General features: G+C 36.2%; 1 protein-coding gene and 1 non-coding gene across 3 annotated transcripts in view; one reads left to right on the top strand and one right to left on the bottom strand.

Moving 5' to 3' along the window:
- ATRNL1 (attractin like 1) overlaps positions 1–20,260 on the bottom strand; it is a 765,538-nt gene that overhangs the window by 665,251 nt on the left and 80,027 nt on the right. The window lies entirely within an intron of this gene.
- Positions 4,673–4,779, top strand: LOC125117177 (U6 spliceosomal RNA). Its single transcript, XR_007132533.1, has one exon. It is a non-coding gene; the product is annotated as a U6 spliceosomal RNA (small nuclear RNA).

Genomic DNA, 20,260 nt, shown 5'->3' with positions numbered 1-20,260 from the left:
GGTCACTGATTCATTAAAGAGAAAAAATAGTAATTAAAATAGATATACGAATACAAGAAATAACTCAGGATAATTCTCCAAAAGTCAAAAGCAAAAATAACTCATATATACCAAAAGTTCTTTACTAGGCTATGATGACTCATATATACCAACAGTTCTTTATTAGGCTGTGATAGAGAGCATTAAAAGCCAGAAAAGAAAAAAAATGAAAAAAGATACTGGATAACAAGCAGCACATGACTGTGATTCTAAAGAAAAGAGAAACAAGGTGAGCCCTACGAGTGTCAAAATTGTATGCCGGGAGACAATTCCCAGCCACTGAGCAAGAAGGGAGATTGCCAACAGATTCTGATGATCTCACTACGCTGAGAAAACAAAGATCAGAGTTTGAAAAAACCAAATTCCTACAAGCTAGAATTTGTAGGAAATGATACCAGATATGAGTTATCTGCACAGAGAAAGCTCAAGAGACCTGCAGAAATGTTCCCTCACGTCTTTAGCTGCATATTGATCTGCATGTCATAATAGGAAACTTCTCACCAAAAAACTAGGAGGCTGAACAGCTCTTGGATCTCACACGGGCTGGGAACAGTTTGTGCTCCAAGCAGTCACAGAAGAAAGACCTCAAACTATCGGAGGCATTAGGCAGATTCCCGAAAAGGAATGTGGTACTGGACTAAATTAGCCATAAACTGAAAATTGCTCTGGATCCACTCTAACGAACCTTAAAAGCAATCCCCCAAAACGTTGACACTGGTAACTTAAGTCCATGTTAGTACAAAGCCCAACATTCTTCAAAGGGATACAACAAAACCCAGCAGACAACAAGGTAAAAATATACAATGTTCAAAATGCATTTAAAAATTAACGAGCATGGAGGGAAAAGAAAATATGACCTATAACAATATGAAAAATCAATCAATAGGAAAGGATATAGAAATAACAAAAAAGATAGAATTTAAAGAGAAAACTGTTTTAAAAAGCTATTGTAGGAGTTCCCGTCGTGGCACAGTGGTTAACGAATCCGACTAGGAACCATGAGGTTGCGGGTTCGGTCCCTGCCCTTGCTCAGTAGGTTAACGATCCGGCGTTGCCGTGAGCTGTGGTATAGGTTGCAGACGCGGCTCGGATCCCGCATTGCTGTGGCTCTGGCGTAGGCTGGTGGCTACAGCTCCGATTGGACCCCTAGCCTGGGAACCTCCATATGCCGCGACAGCAGCCCAAGAAATAGCAACAACAACAACAATGACAACAACAACAACAAAAAAAAAAGACAAAAAAGCTATTGTAAACATTTTCAAATATGTTCAATAATGTTACAGAAAACATGGATATGATAAGGGAGAAATGGAAGCTAAAATAGACTCAAACAGAACTCCTGGAATAGAAAAATACATTGAGTACAATTAACATAAGATTAGATACTACAGAAGAAAAAACATGAATAGAAAAATACATTGACTACAATTAACATAAGTTTAGATACTACAGAAGAAAAAACATGAATAGAAAAATACATTGAATACAATTAACATAAGATTAGATACTACAGAAGAAAAAACATGAATTTCATACATGGAAATAGAAACTATCCAAAATGAAGCACATAAATGAAAAACCTGAAAAACAATGAACAGAATAGAAGGGACCTATGTCAGGGACCTGTATCAAGTTGTCTAATCTAGTATGTTAAGAGGTCTGGCATGTGGTAGTGGTAAGGCAGACAGAAACAATGTTTGAAAAAAACAGTTTCTCAAATTGAATGAAATCTATAAATTCACAAAACCAAGATCAATGAAATAGAAGAAAATAATGCAGAAATAGAGAAGGCCACACGAAGGATATCATGAAGTGATAAAGATGAACAAGCAGAAGAATAAAAATAGGAATGACAGTTGACTTCTCCACAGGAAACATGCACATCAGAAGACAATGAACACTTGTCATACTTTTAAACTGCCTAGAAGCGAAAAGACCCGTCAACACAGAATTCTACACCAAAAAATAACTATCAAAGTAGAATTATATATCCCACAAAATATTTCCAAATGTGAAAGTGATAAAACCTTTTAAAGACCAAGGGGAAAAAAAGCAGAGAGAACATATTACTGGAGACTGGCTCTATGAAAAAAAAAATGACCAAAAAAGTTCTTCAAGCTGAGTGAAAATGCTACTTGAAACCAGATAGAATCTGGATTTACATATAGATGAAAAAGGATTATAGAAAATGGTTTGATATGTGGGCAAATACTAAAGGTGTCATTTCTCATTTTTCCTTCCCAGTAAATGATAATTAACAGTCCAAAACAATTAATTATAACAATTTATTACAGTGTTCATAACATATGAGATATGACATTATCACAAAGGAAAAAGATGGAAATGCAGGTATACAATTCTGAGTTTCTGACCCTATACATGAACACTAGTTAAAGGTAAAATCTGAGCAATCTCTACAAAAATAAAACAAAAAAGTTATACTTAATAAATTAATAGTCCTACAGATTTAAGCAGCTCGGCAAACCACAAACAAGATAAATTCAAAGGAACGCACAACTCATGAAACTGCTGAAACTTAAAAATGCAGAAAACATTTCAGAAACAGCTAAAGGAAAACAACAGTTACCCATAAGGGAACAACAATTCAACTGACTGTAATTTTGTCCTAAAAAACCATGCAGGACAGAGGAAGTGGCCCAACACTTTTTAAAGTGCTGAAAAATAACTATAACTATAAAAATAACTGTAAGTCAGAATCCTGTAACTGGCAAAAATAGTCTTCAAGGATGAATGTGAAATGAGATTCTCAGGTGTGAAAAAAAATTACGCTGTTTCATAGCCAGCAGAACTACTCCAAAGGAAATACTAAAAGAAGCTCTTCAGACAGGGGAATGACCATAGAAGAAACTTGGAATAAAAGAGGACAATTTATCATGAGGAACTAACAATTCTAACTGTATACACTCCTAATAATAAAACATCCAAATGAGAGAAGCAAAAACCAATAGAACTGAAAAACAAAAATAGATATATCCACAATCATAACTGGAGGTTTCTACACTAATTTTTCAGTAACATTATAAAAAAACAAAAAACAAAAAACAAAACAATAAACAGAGTATCAGTATGAATATAGAAGACCTGAATAATTCCATTAGCCATAATACAATTGGCATTTATAAAACACCCCAACCAACTACAGAAGAATACACATCATTTCAAATTCACATAACATTCACCAAGGTAGACAATATTCTGAATCAGAAAATGAGATTCAAGAAAAATTTAATTATAAAAGATAGTCTGCCAATAATAGAATTAAACAAGAAATAATGGCAAGAAAAATATATTTAAAATCTTCATCTATATGAATCAAACAAAATACTACAAAGGGAACCAAAGGGAAAAACCACCAAAAAAAACCAGAAAACATTTTGAAGGAAATGGAATAAAAAAATTCAACATTTCAAAATGTGTGGGGTATAGCTAAAGCAGTATTTAAGCAGTCATTCTCAGTGGTGGCTCCCTGAAGCAGCAACTGGCATTACCCGAAACCTTTTAAAAATGCAAATCTCTAATCCTGACATAATTAATAAGAAAATCAGGTATTAGAGCACAACAATCTATTTTAACAATCTTTCACGTGATTCTTATGCATCAAGTTTGAGAACTACTGGCTTAGAAGGAAATTTATAATAAATACTTAGATTTTTAGAAAGAAAAAAAATCTCAATATCAATTCAATGATCTATTCTTCCACCTTAAGAAATCCAGTAAAACAAGAGCAAACATAACTCAAAGAAGAAAATAAATATAACACATAAAGCATTAAATAATATGATAGAAAACAGGAAACAAAAGCTGGTTATTTGAAAAGATTGATAAATTGATTAACCTGTTAATCTCTAGTGGACTGTTCAAAAAAAAAAAAGGACACAAATAACTTGGATCTAAGAGGATATATCACTACAGATTTTGCAAACATTAAAAAGAATAATAAAGGGAGTTCCCGCTGCGGCACAAAGAGTTAAAAATCTGACACACATGAGGATACAGGTTCAATCTCTGACCTCACTCTGGGTTAAGAATCCAGTGTTGCCGCAAGTTGCAGCATAAGTCACATATATGGCTTGGATCTGGTGTGGCTGTGGCGTAGGTCAGCAGTTGCAGCTCTAATCTAACCCCTAGCCTAGGACATTTCACATGACACAGATGCAGCTGTTAAAAAAAAAAAAAAAAAAAGAGTAAGCGAAAATAATGAACAGCTTTATGCAATAAATTTAACATCTTAAATGATATGGACAAATTCCTTAAAAATACCTACCAAATACCATTCAAAAAGAAATTAATACTTTGAGATTGCTAACAGTTATTAAAGAAAATAAATACTAAAACAAACAGATTAATTAAATAAATAAATTTTTTAAAATTTTCTACAAAGAAAACTTCTGGGCCAGAAAATAGTTTAAGATAATATACCAACTCTACACCAACTTTTACAGAAATAGGATAAAACACTCCCCAAATCATTTTACCATTATCTAGATTGCAAAACCAAAGACATTACAAAAAAAGAAAATCACAGTCCAATTTTTCTTATGAGCATAAACATAAAAATCCTTAACAGTATTTTTGCAATTCAATTCTAGTAATATACAAAAAGGATAATACAGTGATCGCTTTGGCAGCACATATACTAAAACTGGAAAGATATAGAGAAAATTAGCATGGCCCCTGTGCAAGGATGACATGCAAATCTGTGAAGCGTGCCATATTTTTAGAAAAAAATCACAGACATGTAGGACAGACTCGTGTTTGCCAGGGGGAGGGGGAGGGAGTGGGATGGATTGGAAATTTGGGGTTAGTAGGTGAAAACGGTTGCATTTGGAATGGATAAGCAATGGGATCCTACTGTATGGCACAGAGAACTATAAATCTAATCACTTGTGATGGAATATGATGGAGGATAATGTGAGAAAAAGAATGTATATATGTATGACTGGGTCACATTGCTGTAGAGCAGAAATTGATAGAACACTGTAAATCATTATAATAAAATTTTTTTAATTAAAATTGTTTTTAAATAAAAGAAATGGATATCAAAAAAAAAAAAAAAGGATAATACATTATGGCCAAATGGGGTTTATCCAAGAATGCAATAGTGGCTTAACATCTTCTGAAAATCAGCGTCATTCATCATACTAAGAAATCAAAAAAATAGGAGTTCCCGTCGTGGCGCAGTGGTTAACGAATCCGACTAGGAACCATGAGGTTGCGGGTTCGGTCCCTGCCCTTGCTCAGTGCGTTAACGATCCGGCGTTGCCGTGAGCTGTGGTGTAGGTTGCAGACACGGCTCGGATCCCGCGTTGCTGTGGCTCTGGCATAGGCCAGTGTTTACAGCTCCGATTCGACCCCTAGCCTGGGAACCTCCATATGCCGCGGGAGCGGCCCAAGAAAAGACAAAAAAAAGAAAGAAATCAAAAAAATAAATATATAAAAGAACAAATGTTCTTCTCAATAAAGAAAAATTACTTCACAAAACTTATCATTATTCATGAAAAAGACTCAACAAACTAGGAATAAAAGTGAATTTACACCACCTGATAAAGGCATCTAAAAAAAATATACTGCTAATGTAATAATTAAAAGACTGGAGCTTTCCCTCCAACAATAAGGGAAAAAAAGGCATAAATTTCTGCTCTCACTACTTCCACTCAGTATTGTATCAGAGATCCTAGAGTATAATAATACAAAGAAAATAATAAAAAGTATATAGGGAGTTCCCATTGTAGCATAGTGGAAACAAATCCGACTAGGAACCATGAGGCTGCGGGTTCAATCCTTGGCCTCGCTTAGTGGGTTAAGGATCCGGCATTGCCGTGAGCTGTGTTGTAGGCTGCAGATGCAGCTCAGATTTGGCATTGCTGAAGCTGTGGCGTAGGCCAGCAGCTGTAGCTCTTATTAGACCCCTAGCCTGGGAATCTCCATATGCTGTGGGTGCGGCCCTAAAAAAAGAGACAAAAAAAAAAAAGTATATAGATTGAAAAAGAACATTTACCAGTTAAGCGTAACACATGATCATCTATATAGAAAATAGGAAGGAACCTACCAAAAAGCTACAGGGATTAATAAGTGTGTTCAGCAAACGTTGCAGGGTACCAGTTCAATATTAAAAGTCAACAATTTTTCTATATACTAGCAATCAACAATTGTAAACTGAAATTTTTAAATGCCATTTATAAGCACACATGATCATCACTACACTATGGAAATACCAACAGAATGCCAATTTATAATAATATATAAAATATTAAATACTTTCGGAGTTCTCTGGTGGCTCAATGGATTAAGGATCTGGCGTTGCCACCTCTGTGGCTTGGGTTGCTGCTCTAGCTTGGTTGCTACTGTGACGCGGGTTCAATCCCTGGCCTGGGAACTTTCGCATACTGGGGGCATAGCCAAAAAAAGGAGAAATACGTAAACTTAGCAAACTAAGTGCAACATCAGTACGCTGAAAATGACACTGCTGAAAACAATTAAAGGAGACCTAAATAACTGCTGAGATATACCATGTCCATGAGTTAGAAGACTTAATATTGTTAATATTGTTAAACCATAAGATATCACTATAATTCCAGAATAGCAAGTTTAAAAAGACTAACAATAGCAAGTTTGGTGAGGATGTGAAGTAACTGGAACTCTCATACATTGCTGGTGGGTTGTAAAAGATAGTACCAACTTGGGAACAGTATGGAAATTTCTTACAAAGTTAAACATATAATTGCAAATACCCAGAATCCTATTCTTCAGTTCTTACACAAGAGAACAGAAAACATATGCTCATACAAAGATTTGTATGCAAATATTTATAACTAACTAGGGAATGCATAAATAAGTTACAACTTATCCATACAAATACCACTGAAGAATAAAAAGAACTACTGATACAAGCAAAAATGTAGATGAATCTCAAAATTACTATGCTAATATAAGACTACATACCAGATGACTCCATTTACATGGAATTTTTTTTACACTCCAAGTATGTGTTTGTTTTATGTCAAGTATATCTCAATACAGTAGTTAAAGTCATTTTAAAAAGTTGACAAATACTGCAAAAGTAAAATAATTCAGAAAAATGACATTTTTATTAATCAACACATCTCTAAAGTACTTTTTTAAAATTTTTTTGCTGAATACTCTTGTAAGATTTTTATTTTTTCCATTACAGTTGATTTACAATGTTCTGTCAATTTCTGTTCTATAGCAAAGTGACCCAGTCACTTTGGAATATATGAAATTCAAAGTGAATCAAAATTATAATAACAGAAAACAGATCAGTGGTTACCTGAGGCTAGAAATCAGAAAAGACTGACTGCACAGGGCATGAGTAAACTTTCTGGAGTAATGGAAATGTTCTATATCTTGATTGAGGTGTTACAAAACCATATTCATTTGGGGTTTTTTTTTTTTTTGAAAAGTTAAACACTTCTTTAACAGAGAATGAAACCATATTCATTTGTTAAAGATCAGCAAGCTGGATGCTAAAAATTGGTGTCTTTATACACACACATGTGTTGATGACAAGTAAACCTGCTTCTATCAGGCTCCCTCTACTTAGCAGATGGAGGCTCCATTCTTCTAGTTGCTCAACCAAACATCCTGGACTATCCTTGACTCTTTCCCCTCACATTCCACATGTTTCTCAGTGAGTCTTGCTGTCTCCACTTTTAAAACAAATCTAGGAACCAACTACCCTCACCACTTTCCCTGCCAACACTCTATTCTAAGACAATATCATTATTCAAGCTTATTACTTATCACTGGAAGTGCACAATACAGGAGAAAAGATCTTTAGTTAATTGTTCAGTGATTTGGGAAACAGATTGGCAAAGATTCCGCAGGATCTCTAAATAAAGCAACTGTTTGTATTGCTCCCCCTAATGGAGCTAAGGGGAAATGTAAGCCAAGTAAGACCCAGCCTGCATGCATGCTTCCCTTTATCCACATCCATAAAATTAGATCTAAGCCAATTTCTTTTCCTGTTCTCTCAAGACGTTTTCAGACTCACTTGGCAGCCTGCTCTGCTCTCCTCATAAAGCCTCGTTTTGTGAATAATAAGGTTTTCATACTCTCTTAGCACCAAACCAAATATTGATGGGCTCTCCCTCTGTGCAACCACCACAATACATCAGAATACAATAACCTCTACGGCAAAAGCAGCAAAAAGATAACTAAAGATAAAGATCACTGTATATGAATTTTTAAAGGTCAGTGTTCCCAGGAGACTATTAAAGCTTCAAAATATAAAAAACAAAAATTAAAAAAATTATAAGGAGAAATTAGCAACATGAATGTCATCATGGAAATTTTAATGTACCCTTCCCAGCAACTAATCAGTAAACATCTAAAAGATTGAAACAACACAAGTAATTCACCAAATTTAATAAACAAACATGTTATGACATTTTGGAAAAGGTCTTTCACTTTCTTAAAAAGTTAAAGATACATCTTCCTTCTGACCTAGCATTCTTGGGTATTTAGACAAGAAAAATAAAAACTGTCTACAAGTTTTTGTACATTGTTGTACAAGAATATTCACTGCAGTTTTATTCCTAACAGTGCAAATTGCAAATGGCCCAGGTGTTCATCAATAGAACAATAAACAGGAGTTCCTGCTGTGGTGCAACAGTATCTGCAGTGTCTCGGGAGCACTGGGACCCAGGTTCAATCCCCCACCCAGCACAGTGGGTATTAAGGATCCTACATTGCCGCAGCTGGCTTTGGTCACTACTGTGCCTCAAATCTGATCCCTGGCCAGGAAACTCCTCTAGCCACAGGGTGGCCGAAAAAGAAAAAAAAAAAATAGAGTGAACAAAGAAACTATAATGTATTCATAAGTTGGAAAAGCACTCAACAATAAAAAGGAACAAATTACTAATAAATATAACATATATAAAACTCAAAAGAATCATGGTGAGTGAAAGAAGCTTTATTTTAAAAAGGACGTAAGAGGGAGTTCCCGTCGTGGCGGAGTGGTTAACGAATCCAACCAGGAACCATGAGGTTGCGGGTTCGGTCCCTGCCCTTGCTCAGTGGGTTAACGATCCGGTGTTGCCGTGATCTGTGGTGTAGGTTGCAGACGCGGCTCGGATCCCGCGTTGCTGTGGCTGCGGCTCCAATTCAACCCCTAGCCTGGGAACCTCCATATGCCGCGGGAGCGGCCCAAAGAAATAGCAAAAAGACAAAAATAAATAAATAAAAATAAAAAATAAATTAATTAATTAAATAAAAAGGACGTAAGAGAGGATTAAGATGGCGGAATAGGACTGGAGCTCAACTTCTCTCCTAAAAACAACAAAATTCACAACTAAAGACTGAGCAATCTCCACCCAAATGGTCTGGAAACCTTAAAAAAGATACCCTACTCCAGAAGAAAAAGAGGAGGGCACATCAAGAGGTAGGAGGGGCGATTTTGCGATATAAACAACCCCACACCTCCTGGATGGGAAGCTCCACAGACTGGAAACTAACTGGTTCACAGAGACTCACCTACAGGAGTGAGAGTTCTGAGCCCCACATCAAATTCTCATGTGTGGGGATCTGGCACTGGGAGAAAGAGACCCGGAGCATCTGGCATTGAAGGCCAGTGGGGCTTGTGCCCAGGAGCTCCACGGGACTGGGGGAAACGGAGACCCCATTCTTAAAAGGTGCACACAGACTTTCACGTGCACTGGGCCCCAGGGCAGAGCGAGGTCTCCATAGGAATCTGGGTCAAACCTGACTGCAGTTCTCGGAGGACATCCTGGGAAAACAGGGATGAATGTGGCTTATTGTGAGGGAAGGCAAAGCTCTCGGGGACATTCAGCAGCTGCCTTTCTCCGGAGGGGGCCATTTTGGGAAAATCTGGCCCCACCCCAGTCAGTCAGTACTGAGAAGCCCCAGAGTAAAAAACAATCCAGGTGGATCACAGCCCCGCCCCTCAGTAAACAGGCTGCCTAAAGACCCCTCAAGCACACAGCTGCCTCTAATCACATCCAGAGACTAAGCCCCACCCACCAGAGGGATCAGAATGGGCTCCACCTACCAGGGGGCAGGCATCAGCCCCTCCCATCAGGAAGCCTACAGCAAGCCCCCCATACTGACTTCAGCCAAAGGGGGGCAGACACCAGAAGTAAGAGAGGCTACAACTCTGTTATCTATAAAAAGGTCACCACACCAAAAACCTATAAAAAGGATGTATAGGAGTTCCCGTGGTGGCTCAGTGGCTAACGAATCTGACTAGGAACCATGAGGTTTAGGGTTCGATCCCTGGCTTTACTCAGGGGGTTCAAGATGCGGAGTTGCCCGTGAGCTGTGGTGCAGGTTGCAGACGTGGCTCGGATCCTGCATTGCTGTGGCTCTGGCATAGGCTGGCAGCTACAGCTCCAATTAAACCCCTAGCCTGGGAACCTCCATGTGCCGTGGAGCGCCCCTAGAAAAGGCAAAAAGACAAAAAAAAAAAAAAGGATGTATAATGTGTGATTCCATTTATACAAAATTCCAGAACAGGCAAAACTATTTGATGATAAAAAAAAAAAATTAGGAAGAAGGACAGGTATTGAGTGGGAAGGATGGGGAGAAAATTTTCTGAAGTAATGGTAAATGTCCTATCTTGACACCAGTTTGGTTTACAGATTGTTTTATCAAAACTCACTGAATGGTACACAAGATTTCACTGTATACAGTTTTTACATTAAAAACATGAGTACAGAACTCTAGTTAACAGTCATGCTATTATGCTTGGAGGTAAAGTGTACTGATGTTTGCAACAGTCTTTAAATGCACACACACAAAAAAATAGGTGGACAGAGAGATGGATACAGACACTGGTAAGTGAAAAAGCGAAACATTAATATAGAATGTAAGAAGTATGTCTATGAGAATTCATTAAACAATTCTTTCAACTTTTAGGTATTATTGAAATATTTCATAATAATTTTGATGGTAAAAGCCTGTAAGATATGTTCTGTGACCGTAACACAATAATCTAGATATCAATAATAAAAAATAACTAGAAAACACCATGTTTGAAAATTTTAAGCTGCACCTCTAAATACATGAGCAAAAGAAGGAATTACTATGGAATTTTAAACACAATTAAAATACTACATACCGGAGTTCCCATCGTGGCTCAGTGGTTAACGAATCCGACTAGCAACCATGAGGTTGGGGGTTCGATCCCTGCTCTTGCTCAGTGGGTTAAGGATCTGGCGCTTGCCGTGAGCTGTGGTATAGGTCACAGACACAGCTCGGATCCCGCGTTGCTGTGGCTCTGGTGTAGGCCAGCAGCTACAGCTCCGATTAGATCCCTAGCCTGGGAACCTCCATATGCCGCGTGTGTGGCCCTAGAAAAAACAAAACAAAACAAAAAACAAAATACTACATACCAAATCATGTAGGATACAAGTATAGCCATTTTTACATTGTTTATGTTATAGCTTTAAATGAATATATTTTTTAAAAATTCAGTGAAGAAAACCTAAAAGAGAATGAATTAAACGTCAATATAAAAAGAAAAAAAGCATTACAAATCAAAATATATGAAAAGGTCATAATAAAATAAGAATAAAATAAATGAATATATTAAAAAATCAATAACCTAAAAAGTTGATACTTTGAAAAGTATCAAGATTTATGATCTTGTGAAGAATCTGATCAAGACAAAAAGAAGGCCCAGGCAGCCAATATTAAGGAATGCAAAAGGGAACTTGGCTATAAAATATTTTAAAAATCACTAAAAGTGTATTACAAAGTACTTTGGTCAATACATTAGAAAATTTAGATTAAATGGACAAATTCTGAAAACAAAACCAAATTACCAAATCCGGAGAGAAAAAATTTGAGTAGTCTTACCAGATAAACTGATAAAAGTATTCTAAAACCTTGCCACAAAGAAAACTCCAGATCCACATGACTGCACCAACCTACACCAAACATGTTTAGAAAAAGTACTAACAATTGAAAGTCTTCCAGATAATGGAAAAAATAATTACAATGGCTAGCAAAACAGAAACTATTTTCCCAAAAATTATCTGTAGAAGAGATTATGGCTTTAATCCAAAACCCCAGAGGTTTACACTGTGATTCTCAAAAAAAATAATAATTTTTATTATCTGTAACCATCCAACTAGTGTTCAGATTTCTAATTATCTAATACGCTTCTTTATTTTTAAAGTGTGTTGGAATCAATCTAATGAGATCCACACTGCAGCTGTCTGATATGTTTACTGAATCTTTTAGTTTAAACATTTTTCAGCCATATTCTTTTTATTGCCAATAGTTCACTGGTCAGCATTTTTTGTCAATTCCTAGGATGAAGGCATAGAAGTTGTACTTATTAAATGACTACTGACCCAGTAAGAGGAGGAGCTAATTAAACCTCTAGATACCAGAATTATGAATCAAAAGCAATGGTGAGCTGAAGTTATTTTAACAATATATGTCAAGACCTTCGTGCAAATTACATGAAATCGACAAGTACAGGATAAAGTATACCTTGCTTATCAGCAGTTAAAAAACAAAAACCAGTGACCTAAAGTAAGAAGTTTTGTTGTCTATAGGTAGGCTAATTATAAGTCAACATGATAATATTATATATAGATTTAGATTGCAACATTAACAAAATATATCCAGAACAAGGAAAAGCAATGGTCTCACATTAAGTAACACATCGTGCTCTATTTAGCTCTGATAAGCTTGAACAGATCATTACAAAATACAGTTTGTCCAGAGAGTATGATAATGATGGGTCAACTAAGATAATGTGTATCATATATAATCCTGATTTTTGCCATTTACTAGCCAGGTGATCACTGGCCAATTGTGTGAGACATCTTGTGCCTAAGCTCCCTTAACTGTAAAATGGGGTAACAAGAGCACTAACTTGCATGTTGGTTTTGAGGACTAGATGAGTTAGTATTTGTAAAGTACTGATACCACCACCTACCACACAATAAGACACGTTATTATTATTATTAGAAAATATTCTTTATATCATTAACATCTGTGTTAGTGTAAGGCATAATAAAAAAATATATGAATGGACAGCTTGTTATGCAACTGAAGGAACTAGAGATGCTTATCTAAAGAAAGGAAGATAAGTTAAAACGAGGTATCTCAAAATATTTGTAGGGCCAGTATGTGGAAGAGTGACTAAATTATACAAGTTCAATTCTCTATAGTCGTGAAAATCCAAGTACAAATTATAAGAAGTGCATATTTTTTCCAAATATAAATAAAAATGTTTAGATTTTTAAACTAATATGATGACTGCCTTTTAAAGGACTGATAATCTGCATTAATGAAAGGATGTTAGGCAGAGACAGAAAGACCAGAATTTTCTGAATCCTGAATGCATGTCCACGAAAACTGTTCAATGTAACAATGCATATTTTCAAACATTATGTATAGGTATTTATATGGCTTATAAATAATCTGAAAGCACATGGTTTAATAATTACACTCATCAAAACTTAAGTCTTTTTATTGTGATATTATTGGAAACTTTTAGTAGATATAAAACCATATACCGTTTAACAGTGGCCGCTGTTACACAAACCTAATTCATTAAGATATTTTTACTTACTACATGGAAACTGTTTCACTTTACCTCATCAGTTCTGAAAAGTTCTTCACAAATGAGACTACACAAATGCCAAACCTAATTTAGGCACAATTAAAGTTTGTGTTTTATGATTCCTATGACTGAACTCTTTTTAAAGGGGTATTTCATGTATTAAAAGTTCCTCATTCCCACCACCTAATATTATGCTTTGTAGATCTGGTTTCCAGATAACCAGCTTGCTGAAAGCAACGTCCAACTGACACTTGAAATTCACCACAGAATTCTGAAAAACACATGATGTTAAGAGAAGAAAAAGAAGAGAACTTCGTATAGTATCGCTACATTTACAGAGAAAAAAATACCCTCTTTAAAACATCATCATATCTTGGAGTTCCCGTAGTGGCTCAGTGGTTAACGAATCCGACTAGGAACCATGAGGTTGAAGGTTCGATCCCTGGCCTTGCTCAGTGGGTTAAGGATCCGGTGTTGTGGTGAGCTGTGGTGCGTAGGTCGCAGAGGCGGCTCGGATCCCGTGTTGCTGTGCCTCTGGTGTAGGCTGGTGGCTACAGCTCCGATTCGACCCCTAGACTGGGAACCTCCATATGCCTTGGGTGCGGCCCTAAAAAGACAAAAGACCAAAAAAAAATCATATTTAATAGTTTTTAGAGCAAAAGGAAAAAAGGCTGATGTAAAATGGCATTAATAAGAACTTCCCAACTGTACCTCCCAAATCCTAAAGGCGTGAAAAATAGTACAAGCAATACATTAATATTCTACTAACACTGAGACTCACATTGAGATTTTCCAAAAGTTTATGAGGTATTGCTAACCTAAAGTGAAATAATTTCCCTCAGGACTAACCCAGAAGAGCTTTATGATCCAAGTCAGTAAAACCATGAGCATGATTCCCCTCTGATATTCACAGATTCCTTAAAAATCCTGTCATTCTAAGTATAGCAAAAAGACAAACTGACGTTTCTTTTACTGCCAGAGCAAATTCACAGGAACTCTTATTAACTTCAATTCGAATATATATCCTACATAACCAAGTATGAAAAAAAATACATCTATTGCCTCTAATCTATTTCAGCACTTTATTTAGATATAATTTTAAAGATACAAAGAAGTTGCAATAATAGTCAAAAGATTTCCACATTCCCATTACTTGGATTCACTAATTGTTAACGTTTTGTCCCGTTTATTAGTTCTCTCTATCCATCTTTCTTTCACACACACACACACACACACACACACACACACACACACACGGAATAATCATTCCTATTACCCCTAAACATTTTGGTGTAAATCTTAAGAACAGGGACTTTCTTTTTATGTAGTCATATTACAGTTATCCATGTCAAGAAGTTTAACATTTACAAAATATTTTAATATGCACATATACTTCAACTTGTGAATTGAAATTCATACAGTATAGGAGTTCCCAGTGTGGCTTAGCAAACCCAACTAGCATCCATGAGAACACGGGTTCCATCCCTGGCCCCGCTAAGTGGGTTAAGGATCTGATGGTGCCATGAGCTGCAGGGTAGGTTGCAGACCTGGCTAGGATCTGGCGTTGCTGTGACTGTGGTGTACACAGGCTGGCAGCTAAAGCTGCGATTCTTTGACCCCTAGTCTGGGAACTTCCATGGGCCGAGGGTGCAGCCCTAAAAAGACAGATAAATAAATAAATAAATAAATAAATAAATAAATAAATAAATAAATAAATTTGTACAGGGTAGATTCCAGTCTTGAATCACTTACCACATTCAGTGGTCAAGTTTCTTTAGCCATCTATAATCTGGAACAATTTTTCAGCCTTTCTTTCTCTCTCATGACACTGACATTCTTAAAGAGTAAAGCTCTCCCCCTTTTTAAATAAAACGTTCCTCATTTGATGTTTATGTGATATTGCTTCATGATTAGATTCAGGTATGCACTCCCAGTCAGAAAACTGGAAGCCAGAGATCAGCAACCTAAGTTCCCTGAGCCAAATCTAGCTGGCTGCTCATTTTCAAAAACAAAGACGTATTGGCACACAAGCTTATTCATTCACTTACCTATTATTCATGGCTTGCTTTCAAACTTCGGTGGAAGAATTGAGTAAATCAAATAGTGACTGTATGACCTACAAAGCCTAAAATATTTACTATGTAAATCTTTACAGGAAAAGTTTACAGAACTCTGCTGTAAGTGATATTTTCTTTAGCAGATTCCATAACCAGAGGCACACAACGTCCGATTTCCCGTGGTGTGTACTATGAATTCTGATCACCCAGACAAGGTACTGACATTTTTCCACTTGCATAGTTACTGTTTTTCCCCTGCACCCTACAAACAATCTGTGGGAAAGACCCTTAAATATCATGCACATCTCGTGATGTCTCCACCTCCACAGTTCTAGCATCCATTAGTGAAACCTTCCTAAATCAATTTTTAATATGATCGCTGCAAAATGAGGATTTTCAACTACAACATGCCAGTCAGCATCCGCGTAGCAAAGAGGCTTCGCCTCTCCTGTTTGTATCAGTCCATGTAAGCTCATGAATTCCTATGTTTTCAATGGCTTATAATTACTTTCCAAAATTATTCTATTGCTCAAATTGTCCCAGATTTTAGCAATGAAACCTCCTTCAAGCTGACTCCTATGTTCTTTTGACAAAACCCGTAACTTTCCTGAGCACTTCCTTATCTGATATAACAAAATGTACCAGGCTCATCTTTATTTTTCTCCAACCACAGCCCTAAAATCAGTCATTTCTCTAAGAAGCCCTGCTTCCTTTTCACAGGAATGTTATTAAAACGATACCTGGGAACATGGGTGATAGGTGCTCACAACGACTGAAGTGTCTGTGTTTCTAGACCCTTTCCGAGGAATCTACAATTATCTACAGCTCTCTAGCTATCTAATCATAAGCTCAAACTGATACCTCCAATTCTAACCCATGCAGACAGGATTCTCCCTTGCCTTCCCCACTGCATATTCGTATCTCCTGTCTTCTACACTAGAAGCTTCAGTTCCCAACAATATCAACACATTTATTCATTTTTTTCAATCTAACAATACCCCTAAAATAATTTCAGAATCCCTTCACCAAAAAAATTCAAAAAACAAACCTAAAAGCTTTGTTGGTAGTTCTTCCCCACATCCACATGTAGACTAAAGGCAAACAAACACCTTGTTAAAAAGTCACTTGGATTAGTTCTTTTCCCCCTTTTTCAGTGTGATTGAATTCTTCAACTGAAACATGGTTGGGTTCTTTTGTTTCAGTTTGCATTATTCTAGAGTTTGCTTCCTCTCTTTGTAGAATTAATTTTTATAGAGAGAACACATGTTTCTAAAGGCAATATGCCTCTAAAAACCCAAACTATTTTAAACAAAATACAAACTCAGGGAAATATATTCTCACTTCCTATCCTCTCCACACTGTTCTCCTCTTCCCCTTGAAAGTAAACAACACTGTTGTCTCGTTTATCCTCCAGGTGATTTTTCTCATAGAAGCAAGTATGTTTTCTGATTTCTCTTGCTTCCTTAATGTGCAAAAAGTAGTACATTTTTGCACTTTACTTGATCACAAAATATCCTGTAAATCACTCCATTTGATTTCAGAGTTTATCATTATTTTCTGCAAGTACATGACCATGACCATCAGTGTGCACATACTGGAATTTATCCACCCATCTTAGGTGTAGCACCAAAGTAGTTTTCAAATAATATTACAATGAATAACCTCGTACATACAAGTGTGTGTGTGTGTGTGTGTGTGTGTGTGTATTTGTATTTCTGGAGATGTAGCTGCAGAATAAATTTCTTGGGATAGAATTGAGATTTATTTCTGTTCGCTCCTTAGGTGGTTTTAAAACATAGCCCAATTCGGGAGTTCCCGTCGTGGCTCAGTGGTTAACGAATCCGACTAGGAACCATGAGGTCGCAGGTTCGATCCCTGGCCTTCCTCAGCGGGTTAAGGATCCGGCGTTGCTGTGAGCTGTGGTGTAGGTTCCAGACGCGGCTCAGATCCCACGTTGCTGGGGCTCTGGCGTAGGCCAGTGGCTACAGCTTCTATTAGACCCCTAGGATACAGCTTCTATTAGACCCCTAGCCTGGGAACCTCCATATGCTGTGGGAGCAGCCCAAGAAATGGCAAAAAGAAAAAAAAAAAATAGAAAACCCAATTCTCTCAAACTCCTACCACTGAGAAGTGGAATCTATGACCCCTCCCTTTGCATCACAGGGTTTGTGACCACTTCAGTCAAGAGAGCAGACATGATGCCATGCGACTTCTAAGGCTAGGTCGTAAAAGCTATGCAGCTTCAGCCTGGTTTACTGTGGAATGCTTGATCTTCTGAAGTTCCCTCTTGGGAACACTCCTTTTAAAACTCAACTGGCATGTTGAGAAGCCCAAACGACATGCAGCCGAGATGTAATGTACCTGAGAACAGTCCCAGCTGCGCTTAGCCTTCAGTCATTTCAGCTGAGACACAATATACATGACTGAATATATATGACTGAAAAGCCTGCAGATGATTCTAGCCTCCTGCCATGCAAGCCACCCCAGCTGTTCAAATCTTCCCTAATGGGGCCCCAGAGATCACAGAGCAGAGCAAACCATGCTGTATGTCCGTGTTAAATTTCTTCATCTAGTTGACTACATTTCTGGGCTTTTATTCTATACTAATGTCCTTCTATACATGTGTGCTGCACTGCCACATCATCGCACTGTTCTAATTTTGGAGACTTTGCAATATGCTTTAATATCCAACGGGACAAGTCCCCTCACAGCTCTTCCTTTTCAGTCTTTTCCTAGCTATCCTTATGTGTTTATGTTTCCATATAAACTTTAGTATCAACATGGCTCCATTTTTTTTAAAGCTGGTATTATTTTCATTGAAATTGCATTAAATTTATAAATTACCTTAGGGATATACTACATTTTTGCAATGTTCATACATCCTGACCAAGAACAAGGAATATTGTTCATTTGTTTATCCCCATTTGATTTCCAGGAATGGTTTATAGTTTCCTTTATAAAGATCTGAATGTTTATTAGATTTATACCTAAGTGATTTAGCTTTATTGTAGCTATTTTGTTTTCCTTTTCCTTAATTTCTTATAACTACCTGTAATTGTGTATGTGAAAGATAGTAATTTTTGCATATTAATTTTATACACTGTTACCTTGCTGAACTGTTTTAAGTTAGTCCTATTATTGACTCTACAAGGTTTTCAGGAATTCTATTCTATCATCTACAAATAGTTAAATTTCTCCTTAATCAATTCTTATTCTAATTGTTTCCTCTAATACCTTAAGAAGAATTTTTAAAATTCTTAATTTGATCTTAATCTTAACAGAATCTTAATAATACTCTCAATAGAAATGGCTGCTTTCCCATGTAAGATGCTGGCTTTGGGATTGAAATACATATATTTACTCTGTTCAAACAGTAGCCATTTCTATTTTCTCAAGTTTTATTAGGACTGGATTTTTTAAACATCAATGAAGATAATCACATGATTTTACTCCCTAGACCTAATAAATAATAAATTTTATTAATAAATTTCTTAATATTTAACTATCCTCGGATTCCTGATTAAATATCCTACTTGATCATGTATTATTTCTTTCTTTTTTTTGGCTTTTTTTTTTTAATGTGTGTTGGAGTCTTTTGATTTTATTTAGGATTTTTGAGGTGATATTTAAAAGGAAGTATTTTAATTCATTTTTAATCATAGGTCTATAATTTTCTCTTTCTGTGCTAAATGTATCCAGTTTAAGTTTAATGTTATACTTTTCTTTCTAAAATAAATTCGTAAGCTTCCTCCCTTTTTTTATGCTCTAAAACAAGCAAGTTGGGACTATCTTGTTTATTAAGGTTGCTAAAATTCCCCCTGAAATATCATCTAGGCTTGATGCCTTCTCTACTTTGGAAATTACTCTATATAAACTTTCTATTTCTACTGGGTTCAATTTTAGGAAACTGTAATTTTCTAGGGAATCATCTATTTCTTCAAAATTTTCAAATTGATTTGCATAGGTATACAAAGCATTCTCACTTTTTAAAATTTCCTCTGTCAATATTATTTCCTCCGTGTCATTTCTTATTTTGTATATCTGTGGGTCTTCCTTTGCTTCTCGATTTAATGAGCTAGTGGCTTATCTATTTTATTTTTTTTAAAAAGAGTTCAATCTATAAATTGATCTATTGTCTTTTGTGTTCATCATTAATTTCAGCTTTTATTATTATTTCCTCTCTGGTACTTTTTTTGTGGTGCTTTTTCTTATGAGTTGGAGATGTGGTTCATTTATTTTCATTCATATTAATATAGCTGTTTAGTGCCATACTTCTCTGAAAATTGCCTTCAATGTATCTCATAGATTCTTATATATGTTAGTCATTATTTTTCAGCAATTTTGTAATTTAAGCTTATATTTATTTCCTCTTTCACCTAACAGAAAGGCTTTATTTAATATTGAGGTATTTAATTTTAGTATTTCCACCTTTTGGAAACTACTGATATTTTCTTTGTACTCTAACATATGATCAACTCACTTTTTGCGAGTTATCTGTGTGCATCTTAAAAGATTACATTGTCTATAGTCAGGCTGTGTTATTCAATATACATTCTTTTGTCCTGTCAAATATTGAGTAATGCCT

This window comes from Phacochoerus africanus, chromosome 15 (genome assembly GCF_016906955.1).
Source record: "Phacochoerus africanus isolate WHEZ1 chromosome 15, ROS_Pafr_v1, whole genome shotgun sequence".
Classification (NCBI taxonomy): domain Eukaryota; kingdom Metazoa; phylum Chordata; class Mammalia; order Artiodactyla; family Suidae; genus Phacochoerus; species Phacochoerus africanus.
This window is presented reverse-complemented; position numbering and strand designations above follow the sequence as displayed.